Here is a 12,685-nt window from a genome sequence, read left to right on the forward strand (position 1 = left end):
TCATCTGCCTTTCCATTCATCCAACAATCCATCCATCCTTTCACTAATCCTTTCACCCTTCCAGTCATTTTTCTGCCTTCTATCTGTCCCTCTTTTGGGACAAATAGAAGGCAATTCTTTCACTCTTCCTTTCAACCTTTCTTCCTTTCAACTGTTTCTCCTTCTTCTTCCCCAATCTCCCCATCGCTTTTTTATGTTCTCCTCCTCGCTGTTTCTTTCTTACCTTTTTTATTTACCTCACTCAGTCTTTCTATTTTCCTCTCGGCCCCTGTCATTTTTTTGTTATCCATTTCTCTTTATATTGTACGTTTGTCATTTGGCAGCCCTCTGCCAACACCCCTTATTCTACGGCCTTTTGTCTGTATATATAAGAAGACCTTAAATTACTCGTTAAAGTCTTAGTGGCCCAGTGCCAGCTCCTGCAGTATCTGCTAGAATGGGGGAGTCGTGACACTACTGTGCCAACCTGATAGTTTTCGGTTTGGATCGATTTCAGTTTGGACCCCATAGTTTGGCCCCGCCTGTGCAGTGCCACCCGCCTGCCCCCTTATTCTGCCCTATAGATACATCTTGAAGCTTCTGGGCAGAAGGCAGATATCAATGTAGCTCTTCCACAAAGACAGGGGGTAGCTCACCGCTGCTCCACCCTGCACCACCAGGCCTGCCCAGTCTTTCAGAGATTTGCAAAGCCGCCTTCTAGGGTTTAAGACCCACAGCTTCTTTCTGGGCTAATGAGATGTAACCTTGTGGAACTGAAGGGTTAAACTGCTCCCACCTGGACAGGGTCTGGTCGGTATTTGTACAATAAATACGGATTTGTCTCAGGCAGGCTGTGATTCCTTGTTGACTGCTAAGTTGAACATCTGTTGGGAAGTCCACAGAGGACCCTCTTCTACAGGACTGCTTCCTGCCCCTGGACCAGGATCACTGGAGCTCTGGCTGAAGCTCTGCTTGCCTGTTTGCTAGCACATTGGAGCAGAAAAATGTAAGAGAGTGGCCATGCATTCCTAATCTGTGTGGAGGTTGATGAGAACATCTGGCCTGCTGTGCACTTTATGGCGATCCCCAAGCCGCTATACCCAGGAGAGCTGAGGTTTTAAAACTCGGCTCTAGCTGGCACATGCATCAAAGCTATTTGCGATCGCAAACGGTGCGATTTGCAAAAATCGTCCGTTTGCGATTGCAAAATTAGCTTTTATGATGCATCAAAGGTCAAGGCCCTCGCAATTTGAGAATTCACCAATAATTGCGAGTTCTCAAATTGCAATTGCATTTAAGTAATCGCAAACTGAGATTCCTTAAATGCAATGCATTAAAATAAAAAAAGTCGCGATTTTGCAAATAGGAGTAGCAAATTACCATGAAGTTGAACTTCATGGTAATTTGCAAAAACTTTAAAAAATTAATTTTGTGCATTTTTCAAAGTTTCATGTTGTGCACACGCATGCCCTTACAGCATGCGTGTCTACAACATATGTGCACTGATCAATTTCTGGGGTGCAACAGGGTGTCCTTTTGACACCCTTGCACCCTGAAATTGCATGCACAATTTGCAAGGACCTATTGGTACTCGCAAATTGCTCATGCAATTTCCCGTTCATTCCTATGGGCCGGGAAGGCCCATAGGAATGAATGGGAAGCCATTCCTTATTTGTGACAGCACTGGGCTCACCTGAGGCTCGTTAGCCTGGCAGCTACTTAACAACTTGCCGCACCCACTGCCGCAGGTGCCACTGCGCTGTGGGAGCCGACTGTGGACTGTGCTACTGTGCTGTCCTGCAGGGGCTGCCTGTTCATCTGTGAGAAGACCCTGCTGGGGGAGAACGCCACCTTGCTTCGCGCACCTCCTGTTTGCCGCGAGGGATCCTAGGACTACGAGTCCCATCAGCCCCAGTGCACAACACAACGCCGGGACCACCTGAGGCTCGTTAGGCTCCTCCCTCCCTCAATATATTACGGACTTCCTACCACACGACGTGGGACGCGCGCGGGCGGGCCGACTGTGGGCATCCGAGGCCGATTGAGGCTGGGCTGGCCCACCCCCCTTGGCCCAACGCAGTACTGAAACCTCTATATCCTGCTGCAGTTAGGATACTACAGAAAGTAAGACGATCCGGAGTAAAAGAAACTTTGGACTGGGACACTGGGTCTCTGATACGTAAGTCAACAGTGTGGGCTGGAAAGGGGGTTTAAGTTTTATGCTCTACGGTTAGAGGGTGGGGGAATTGGCAAAATACGGGTGTGTCCAAATGTGGTATTTGGGGTAGCCTTGGCTGATTAGATTGATTGGTTATAGTATGGCCAGTAAACAAAGGGCAAACCTCATATCCCTCTCACAGCCCGGATAGCAGTGTTTGAGCCTAATGTAACTTTTCCCCTCAATGTACAGCCCACTGCGATTGACCTCATGCTGGGGAAAGCCATTGGTGTCGTTTCCAGTGAAATCTAACACCAACAACTGATCTATCTACCCCCCCACAAGTCAATGATAATGAGATAATGGCTGATCCCCCACATGTCATCCTGGAATCACCTGTTCATGACATCCCCTGCGCACAGTTGGCTGTTGATACAGAAAAGACTACACCCGTGGTTGATAAGAAAGCTCCCAATAGCAGAAATAAAAGAGCGTGCCCTAAGAAGTCCTGCACCAAGTAAACAAAACCAAGCCCCCCATCCCCCAAACAAGAAGTATAGAGGATGAGGTTATCGAAATACAAGTACCACAGCACCCAGCCCCGCCGAGTTGTATGGCCCAAGTAGTTATAGATCTACAAAATCACCTAGGACTGCTTATTACTAGCCTGATTAAACCATTACTTAGCAGGCTAGATAAAATCATAAATGAACTAAATAAGCAGGGAAGGACACAGGGCACAACTTCAAATAACAGAGCATTGGGCAATACCGCCATAGTGGACATTAGCCCTAACCCTCAGCCCCCCACACAAAATAATTGTGTCAGTAATAAGCAACATATTGTCACACAGGCACCAACTTCCTTCAACCCCCCAATACAAGTGGTAGCTGATAATAGGCCGAGAGCAGGGATCATGGGCTCAGATAGGGGGCAGAGTCATTCAACATCACAACCACAAAACGAAAAGCTCCCAACTCCTAAACTAGTAGAGACACATCACACAAGTCGGGAGATTAATGGAAGAACTATTAATCCTATGCCAACCATAAATGTACCACCTGAAGCATGCCGTTACGTAGTTGTACTTGTGGGGGTACCAGAACTGAAGCCTGACCAGAAAGAGACACATACAGAACTAAAAAACAAGATAATAAATTGGCTAAACCAGAACAGGCCACTACCTATATGTTAGAAGGGTGAACTGGATAGGCAGTAGGAGCAAAGAAACGGCGGGCAACTGCATTATTGTGAATTTCAGGGACACCAGCTTAGTGGAGTACATATTAAATAGTGGCAATATAAATCAAGCAAGCACTTTAAGACCGTTGCAACTGGGATATTTTTATCCCATACAACGTGTCACACACGACCCAAGGTACACTTTTGGTAGAACGGGAATGGGTCTAAATGGCCCCAGGGCTAGGAATTATACCTTGGATGGCCTGGCGACAAAAGAACAGGGTCTAGCAGACTGGACAAATAGATTTAGCCCCCTACTGTCCCTTGATGAGAACGACTGACTAAGTAGATCGTGGTACCATCCAGACAATTCAATTGAGAAGGAGGGTGATAAAATTAATTCACAGGGAACAGCAGGGAAATACCAGCAGAGGGTGGCTGGAGCACTCCCATCTATGCAGGGACAGAGGATACAATTGGTGCCTTTACCAACTGAAGGCGGGCCAACTATTGAGAACCCGAGGGGAAAAGCTTCACACAGAGAACAAGCTACTGAGGGAGGGCTAAAAATATTATCCTGGAACATAGCGGGTTTGGCAGGGAAATTTGATAATAAAGAATGGTGAAATTATTTAAGCGGGTTCCAAATAATAAGTTTGCAGAGACTTGGGCAGTCGACAGCACCCCCTTCCAAATAGCAGGTTATAAGTGTTTTTTTGTACCAGCACAAAATGCTAGATCAGGAAGAGCAATGGGAGGATTAGCAATATATGTAGATCTAAACCTGGAAGGAGTCTGGACACTTCCATCCTGGTCATCGCACACTCTCCAGGCGGTAAGATTTTCAGGTAGCGGGCTGAAGCTGATTATATTTAACATCTATAACACAGGGTCTGCGAAAGGAAATAATCTTGCACTCCAGGAACTAGATCACAGACTTAGTCAGGAGCTAGACTATAGGAAAGGGGCTGTAGAACCCACTGTACTTGTCATGGGTGATTTAAATTGCCACCTATGCCCAAATTTGTTTCCCTTAAATAGAGACTGGTCCTGTTGTCCAATTGAGAAGGGTCCACATTTCGAACACACCATTGAGGGAATAGCCTTTAGCAAACTCTTAAGAACTCATGCCCTAGAACATACCATCGACTTGGCTAGCTTGGAAAAAGATGGGTCCTTTACACCAACCTTTAAAGGACGAGGATGCTCTTCCTTTATAGACTACATTCTAGTATCCGGTCTTCTAAAAAACTGGATTATCTCAGTAAGGATTGACTGGAGTATTTTTAGTGACCACAATCCTTTAGTTCTGGAACTCTTATACCGAGTTTTTCCAAGAAGAGTCCACAACCAGATACTGAGTTGAGGGCAACCGATCAGGGAAGACGGCTCAGGTGGTCGAAAATTGATGGTGAGGCATTTTATAAATCTTTAATAGCTAAGGGGAAAGAACTGATTGAGGAATGCCTAGATCTGACGATAGAGGGGTGCTCCCTGGTCAAGGCGTTCGGGTCAGTAACCAGCCTGGTAGAAGGGCTACTGAAGGCAAAGGGTCCCAGGGGAAATACAACACAGCCAAGATGGTTCGATACCAACTGCTCACGAGCATTGAGAGACTTAAAATCTAGCCTTCAAGCCAACCATAGGGACAAACTAAAAGTAGCCCTTTGCAGACACACATACAAAACTGTGTTAAAGCAGAGAAAGGTTTCCCTTCAAGCTGAAGTGTGGGCAGACCTAAGGGAGGCTGGTGAGAGAAGGGATTCAACTGAATTTTGGAGGATAATCAACAGGCCATGTTTTCAGGATAGTAGCGCCCCTGTGATTGGAACGAACATATTACCTGAACAGTGGGTGACTCACTTTGAGGGACTTTATAACCATAATCAGGATACTGATAAGGAGGGGGGGGGGGGGGATGGAAAGCGGAGCCTGGAGGTAGAATTCTCCCTTGAAGAAATAACCAAGGCGATCCAAGGTCTCACCCGCAATAAAGCCCCAGGCCCTAATGGCACTCCACCCGACCTGTATTTGAGTAATGTAGACCTATGGGCCCCCATCCTCACGAGGGTGTTAAATGCGGCTATTAAGACTGGATTTCCCCACTCCTGGTCTACCGCAACAATCGTCCCTATATTTAAAAAGGAAAATAGGGACAACCCCCAATGCTATAGACCAATATCACTGATTGTTGTTTCAGCCAAAATCCTGGGCCGGGCAATCTTGGAAAGGCTCATGGATTGGATGGAAGAGCATCACATCATTTCGGACACCCAGTACGGTTTTAGATCTGTAAGGTCCACCAGTGACCAGTGCCTTAACCTCTATTTGCTGGTTGCAAAATATACCAAATCCAGCAATGAAGCTATTTATTTGGGGTTCATGGACCTAGCAGCTGCGTTTGACCATGTAATATAGGAATAAGCTATGGGTCATGATGAGTAACATGGGAATTGACCCAGGGCTGATCAACATTCTTAGAGAGTTACAATGGGACACCACTGCCAAAGTCCGCTACAACACGGAGGGGGGGGGGAATACAAAACCCTTTCCATGTACTAGTGGAGTGAGACAAGGTTGTATTCTCGCCCCCTTTTTGTTCTCGCTTTATATTAATAACCTGGAGAGAACTTTGATTGCCCTGAATGCAGACTGCCCAAAAGCAGGAACACGTCATATACCGGGGCTTTTGTACGCGGATGACGCGGTCCTGCTTGCCCGTACCCCGAGGGGCTTGCAGTGTTTAATTGATGGATTTGTAAATTTCATGGATACCTTAGATCTATCAGTGAATTTAAGTAAGTCCTTTGTGATGTTGGCTAGCAAGAAGCCCTGTAGGAACTTTGCATATAAAATAGGGACTCACACTTTAGAGAAGCTGGGGCTACTATTTGATGGGGCACTAAAATTTAAAACCTTGGTAGAAGAGCGGTGCTCCAAATTGATATCCTCAAATGGTGCTATAACAAATTTTGCCCGAAGGTTGGGTCGTTGGTCCCCAGTACAGGTTATGAACCTATATAGCTCGATAAGCACCACAAAAGCCTTGTATGGTTCAGAAGTGTGGGGCTTTGTGGATGCTAAGCAACTACAGATAGAGGAAGATAAATACCTGAGAAGGATTTTAAAAATCCCCCAGAGCACCCCAGAGGTAATTGCGCACACAGAACTGGGCAGACCATTTATTGAGGATCAGGTTAAGCTTGGCCCTATTATGGCATGGTTAAGAAATTGGGCAAATCCTGAGGCAGACTTAAGCAGACTAATTATGAGAGATTGTCTACAAAGGGATAATGGTCTACAGATCCCATGGTTAAAATACATCAAGGTTACTTTAGAGCATCTCTTTACCAACCCAAATGCAATATCAAATTCTGACAAACAACAGATTAAAAAAATGTTGCTTGAACAGTTTGCCACACGTAGAGCAGGATTAGAACTGTCCAAACGGTCAGTAAGTGCCCATTGTCTCATTAAGAATAGCGAGGGCATGAAACCCTATTTGTATTTGATGTATAACTCTAAGGATAGGTTTTTAATGTCTCATTTTTGGCTCAATTTATTACCAAATATACTGGCTGACCCACCAGGTTTTACTTTAACAATGGAGCAGAAGGGTGCCTGCTGCTGCGACAATCGGTCTCCGCAGGACACCCTTCATTTTGTACTTTTGTGTCCTTTCTACAAGATGCCTAGACGCAAATCTTTGGTGGATATTTTAAAAGAGGCAAAGTTCCGTCATGCTAAAACTGCTTTGCTCTTTTTACAAAGAGCAAATTACATGCCTACATTATGTTGTATTATGAATTTCATAAAAGTCTCGGTGAGGTTAAGAAATACAAGAGGACAATGTTGATTAATGCTCCCAGATAAAATCTTTTTTAACTTTTTAAATCTATAAGGCCCGAGCTACCTCAACAGCCGAATCAACTTCTACGCTCCCAAACGCCACCTCCGTTCAGCCAACCACGCCCTCGCCGCGGTCCCCCGCATCCGAAGAGCGACTACAGGAGGAAGGTCCTTCTCCTACCTGGCCGCCAAGACCTGGAACTCCCTCCCGACCGACCTGCGCCTGACCCAAGACCACCTCTCCTTCAGGAAGAAGCTGAAGACCTGGCTGTTCGAGCAGTAGCGGCACCCCCCCTACCCCCAGCGCCTTGAGACCCTACGGGTATGTAGTGCGCTCTAGAAATGTCTTTGATTGATTGATTGATATTGTTGATTTTAGATGGAGTTCAGATATGTTATTTAATTGAATTTTTAATTGTATATATGTACTTTTATGATGCTTCTTAATCATCGAATAAAGATTTACTGAACTGAACACTAAAATAATCTGTGCTCAACCCTCTGGTTCCTCAGTACAAAGCAGTAGAGGCAATGTGTAAATTATTTATGCATCTCACAAACAGTGATAAAGTGAAAAAACAGCACAATAAAAATCCCAAATCTATTAAAAAAAAAATAGGGCAAAATCTAATCAATAAAATGAGACCTGAATAACAAAAAGCTAAGAAGTAGAACCAGAGGTATCCAATTTTAAGGTTTTGGGTAAATATAGCATCTAAAACCACCAGGCACCACTCACAGGCATCTAGTTGTGCTGGACCAGGGGAAAGTTACAAGTTCAGGGTAAATTTTATCTCATTTTAATATTATTGCTACCACAATTAAGGAGGTTTTGTGGGTTACAAGAAAAAATTCCCTAAAGTCTAATAGGAAATGGTTTGACAAGAAGTGCACTAAAGCCTTAACAAAGCTTAGACACGCGATTCATAAAAGACCGCGGGATGTAATTTTAATTAGAGAATTGAGGAGGGATTACAACACTGTACTGAAGGATAGGAAGGACCTGATTAAAAGGGATGCATGGGATGAATTATGTTCGGCGTCAAAGGATCCGGCTGCTTTCTGGAGGGTTATAAATACTCCGCTGCTGTACGATAAAAAAGCACGCATGGAAATCGCTGTTACAGAAGATGAGTGGGTGGCTCATTTTTCCTCCCTTTATAGGGCTGTTGAACTAGTGCCCGATACAGGTTATGACTCCACGATGGTAAATCTAGATCTACCTAAAGCATTGGTTGTAACTCTACCTGAAGTTCTTGCGAGCCTGAAGGAAACTAAGGGGGGTAAGGCGGCTGGACCGGATGGTATACCAGCCGACCTCTATAAGGCCAATACTGATTTATGGGGGCCATTGCTAGTCCAGCTTTTCAATGTTGCTTTGGCAAAAGGTCTAATCCCTACCTGGTTTACATCAATTATAGTCCCGATTTTTAAGAAAGGTGACAGGCAGAACTGCACATGTTATAGGCCAATTTCTTTATTGGACTCCTCCATAACAATTCTTGGGAGAGTGGTTTTAGTTAAGTTGCAAAGCTGGGCAGAAGAAAATGGGGTGCTAAGTGATTTTCAATATGGGTTCCAAAGGCCCACACACTTGCATATAAATTGGGCCCCTCACCGCTCTTTTAGCGGAATTGTTTTCTTCTTTCTCCTGCCTTCGTGTTTGGCGCTTGGTCGCCATCTTGGGGGTGGCGAGTTGCAAGGGAGACACTTGTTTGAGCGCTCTAGCGCTTGCGAGCACCACAGGTGAGCCCTATTTAATGCTCGCTCCCTGCGCGCAGCGGTGACGCGCAGCGGTAGCGCCGGACTCTCGCCGGAGTCAAGCCAGAGTCCTGCCCGTCTGCGCCCGTCAGCGTCCCGGAGGCGGGCGGAGCGGCGGGTGGGACTCTACCATCAGGGATGTGTCCCCCTGGGACCCCCGTCTTGCGCTATTCCTCCAGCGATCTTCGCTCTTTCCATCCTCTTGTCTCTGGCTGTCGCATTGTTTTTCCCGGTCGATTTCATGGGAAATCCCGTTGCCCGGGTTGTGGCTGGCACCCGACCCGTTTGCTTACCTCACGGCCGAGCATTGACACCTTCAGGATGGGCTTTGGTTGCATGCTATTAAACACCAGATCAGCATGCAAACATGCGCAGGACATTTATGAGCTTCTCGACATAGAGAAGCCACTATGCCTCATGCTTACTGAGACATGGTGGACCGACTCTTCTAACCCTGATGTTGCTATGGCTATCCCGCCTGATTATAACATCTTCAGAAAGGATAGAGCCAAGGGAAGGGGAGGTGGAGTGGCGCTAGTGGTCCGGAAAGGAACCCCCTGTGTGATCCTGCCAGCTATTGACATTCGTGGCTCTGAGACCCTAGCCTTTTCTATTACTCTATCGCCCCACCAATCCTTTAAGGGACTGCTTATATATAGGCCACCTGGTGCACCCGGCACCTTCTTTGAAGATCTGGATTTGGTGTTGGTTGAGTTGGCCCTGAAAGCGGAACATTTTATCGTGGCTGGTGATCTCAACTTTCGTTTGGATGATTTATCCGACCCGGCTGCCTCCAAACTCTCTGAGGCGCTAACCCCTCTGGGACTTGTCCCCTACCTTCAGGAGCCCACGCATGAGAAGGGGCACACCCTTGACCAAGTGTTCTCGTCTGTCCCTCTTGAGGGTATAGAGGTTGCTCCTGTCCTTTGGTCAGACCACTTCCTTGCCAAATTTGTCATCAAGGGCATAGGTAAGTCAGTGCCTACCCCTGCACACCAACTGGGTCGTGTCCATAGGGCATTCCACCGAGTAACCCCAGAGATGCTGGCTCAAGCAGCTGTGGCCCATCCTTGCCTTCTATCAGGCGACCTAGACAGGGACTTGCAGACCATGCAGGATTGGTTTCTGGACAGGCTAAACGATCTCGCCCCGGAAGTAACATCTCGCCCGACACCGAAACGGGTCTCCGCGCCCTGGTTTACCGCTGCACTGTCGGCTACGCGGCAGCAGTGCAAGGTAGCCGAAAGAGCTTGGCGGGCACAATATGACACTGTTGCCAAGCTGACCTATAAAACGGTGGTCAAGGCTTATCACCGGGACATTCGCCTGGAAAAAAAAGCGTATCTTTCCAGGAGAATTGATGCTGCGTCCAACTCCTGCAAGGAGATATTCTCCATCGTGAGAGAATTCACCTCACCTTGGTCGAACATCTCGGACCAAAAACCATCTGGGACCTGGGCGACGGATCTTGCTGACTTTTTCACGAGCAAGATCCAACGCATCCAGGAGTCATTCCTGGTACCAATGTCTGTGGGCCAAACTGAACGTGATATCACCATATTGCCACAGACCGGGCCAAGGGCGACGCTGAGTGTGTTTCCTCCGATCTCTGCTCCGGACTCCCTGGCTTTAATGGGCAATTTAAAATCGGGTTCTCCCCTTGACCCATGCCCGGCTAAATTTCTAGCGAAAGTCGCGGAGGTGATCAACCCGCTGGCTAATCCGCTTTTGAATCTTTCACTGAGGCTAGGTGTGGTCCCGCAAACCTGGAAGCAGGCGATGGTGATCCCTTTGCTTAAAAAATCCGGCCTAGACCCGAAGGCCCCAGTTAATTATAGGCCCATCTCTTTGCTGCCGGCCCTCACGAAGATTCTGGAAAAGCACGTTCAAGGCGTGCTCTCCAATTTCCTTGAATCTAATGAGATCTTGCACCCCACCCAATCGGGCTTTCGTCCCCATCTTAGCACTGAGACTGCGCTCCTGGAGGTTTCGGAAACCATTAAAGGGGTTCTGGACTCTGGGGGCAAAGTCATGCTGGTGATGCTAGACTTGTCGGCGGCTTTCGACACCGTTCCCCATGATGGTCTCCTCGCAAGACTTCGCGAGATAGGCATACGGGGGACGGTGTTCGACTGGTTTTCTTCCTTTCTTGCCGGCCGCCGGCAAACGATCTGGGCCCCGCCTGATTCCGCCGTGATGCCGCCTCTGGGAGTCGGGGTCCCTCAGGGCTCTATTTTGAGCCCGACCCTCTTTAACATCATCATGACCCCGTTGGCGGCACTGGTGGAGTCGCATGGTGCCCAGATCGTATCCTATGCGGATGACACCCAGCTCCTCTTCTCTTGTTCGAGAGGAGGCGACTTTGATGGGGAGAGTATTCGGGATTGCCTTGGGGCTGTTTTTCATTGGTTCCATCTTAACAGCCTCAAGTGCAATTCCGACAAGTCCGAAGTACTTTTCTTTGGGTGTGACACCGAGCCTGACTGGCAGACTTGGTGGCCACAGGATATGTTCCCTCCATCCTGCTCCTCTCAGGTTGCAAAGAATCTGGGGGTGAAGCTGGATAACAGGTTAACCTTGAAATCTCAGATCCTGGGGGTGTCTGGCATGTGCTTTGGCATCCTTAGGATGCTGCGGAGGTTTCTTCCTTTGTTATCCGTGGAACATAGGACGCTGACAGTTCAGGCTCTGATTGGGTCCAGGTTGGATTATTCCAACATTCTCTACCTGGGCCTTCCCGAGTACCTGCTGCAGCGCCTTCAAGTGGTGCAGAACGCCGCGGCCAGGGCTATCTTCGGCCTTAGTAGGCGCTCCAGTGCCTCGGGCTTGCTGGTAACGTTACATTGGTTGCCCATTCGTAAGAGGATCGCCTTTAAGGCTTTGACCTTGGTCTATAAAGCTCTTCACAAGGGGGGAGCTAAGTACCTCCAAAAGAGAATGGTCTTTTATCATCCGACCAGGTCTCTGAGGTCGGAATCCCTGCACCTTGCTGTCGTCCCTCGGGTAAAGAAAGCGCGCCTTGGTGGGCGCTCTTTTGGAGTGCTGGCATCTCAGCTTTGGAACTCTCTGCCGCTGGCCCTGCGGGGTGCCACTAGCTTATTGGCTTTTAGGAAAGGCCTTAAGACGTGGCTTTTTACTCAGTAGCCGTCCTTTTTGGTATCTCTGGCTCACTACTCTTTTAGTCTTTTATTTGGTGTTATGTTATTATGCTGCAGTTTTCTTGTCTTTTCCAATAAAAGCGCCGGGACACTCTTTCTGAGTAGCCGTGCGCTATAAAAATGATCCAATAACATAACATAACATAACATAACAAAGGGGTTTAGGGACTATAGAGCAAGGACTAAATTTGTTTATCTTGCAACAGAAGTATATAAGGGTTAAAAAACAACGTCTATACCTCACTTTTGTTGATTTATCGTCAGCTTTTGACTGCGTGTCACACAATAAACTGTGGGCAATTATGGCCGAATTGGGGGTAGACAATGCTATGATATGCTTCCTAAGAGATTTATATTCTGGGGCTACTGCAACTGTTCGGTATGGGAAAGAGGGAGAATGTAGCAGACACTTTGGGATTGGTCGCGGTGTACGCCAAGGGTGCGTTTTAGCGCCTTTTTTATTTTTGTTATATGCAAATAGTTTGGAGCGTCGCCTCGTGCAGGAGGGCAGGGACATGCCTATGGTGGGCGGGAGACCTGTCCCTGCCCTGCTGTACGCTGACGACGCAGTCCTGATGGCACGCACCCCAATGGCACT

Source organism: Lissotriton vulgaris, chromosome 11, assembly GCF_964263255.1.
Source record: "Lissotriton vulgaris chromosome 11, aLisVul1.2, whole genome shotgun sequence".
Lineage (NCBI taxonomy): Eukaryota > Metazoa > Chordata > Amphibia > Caudata > Salamandridae > Lissotriton > Lissotriton vulgaris.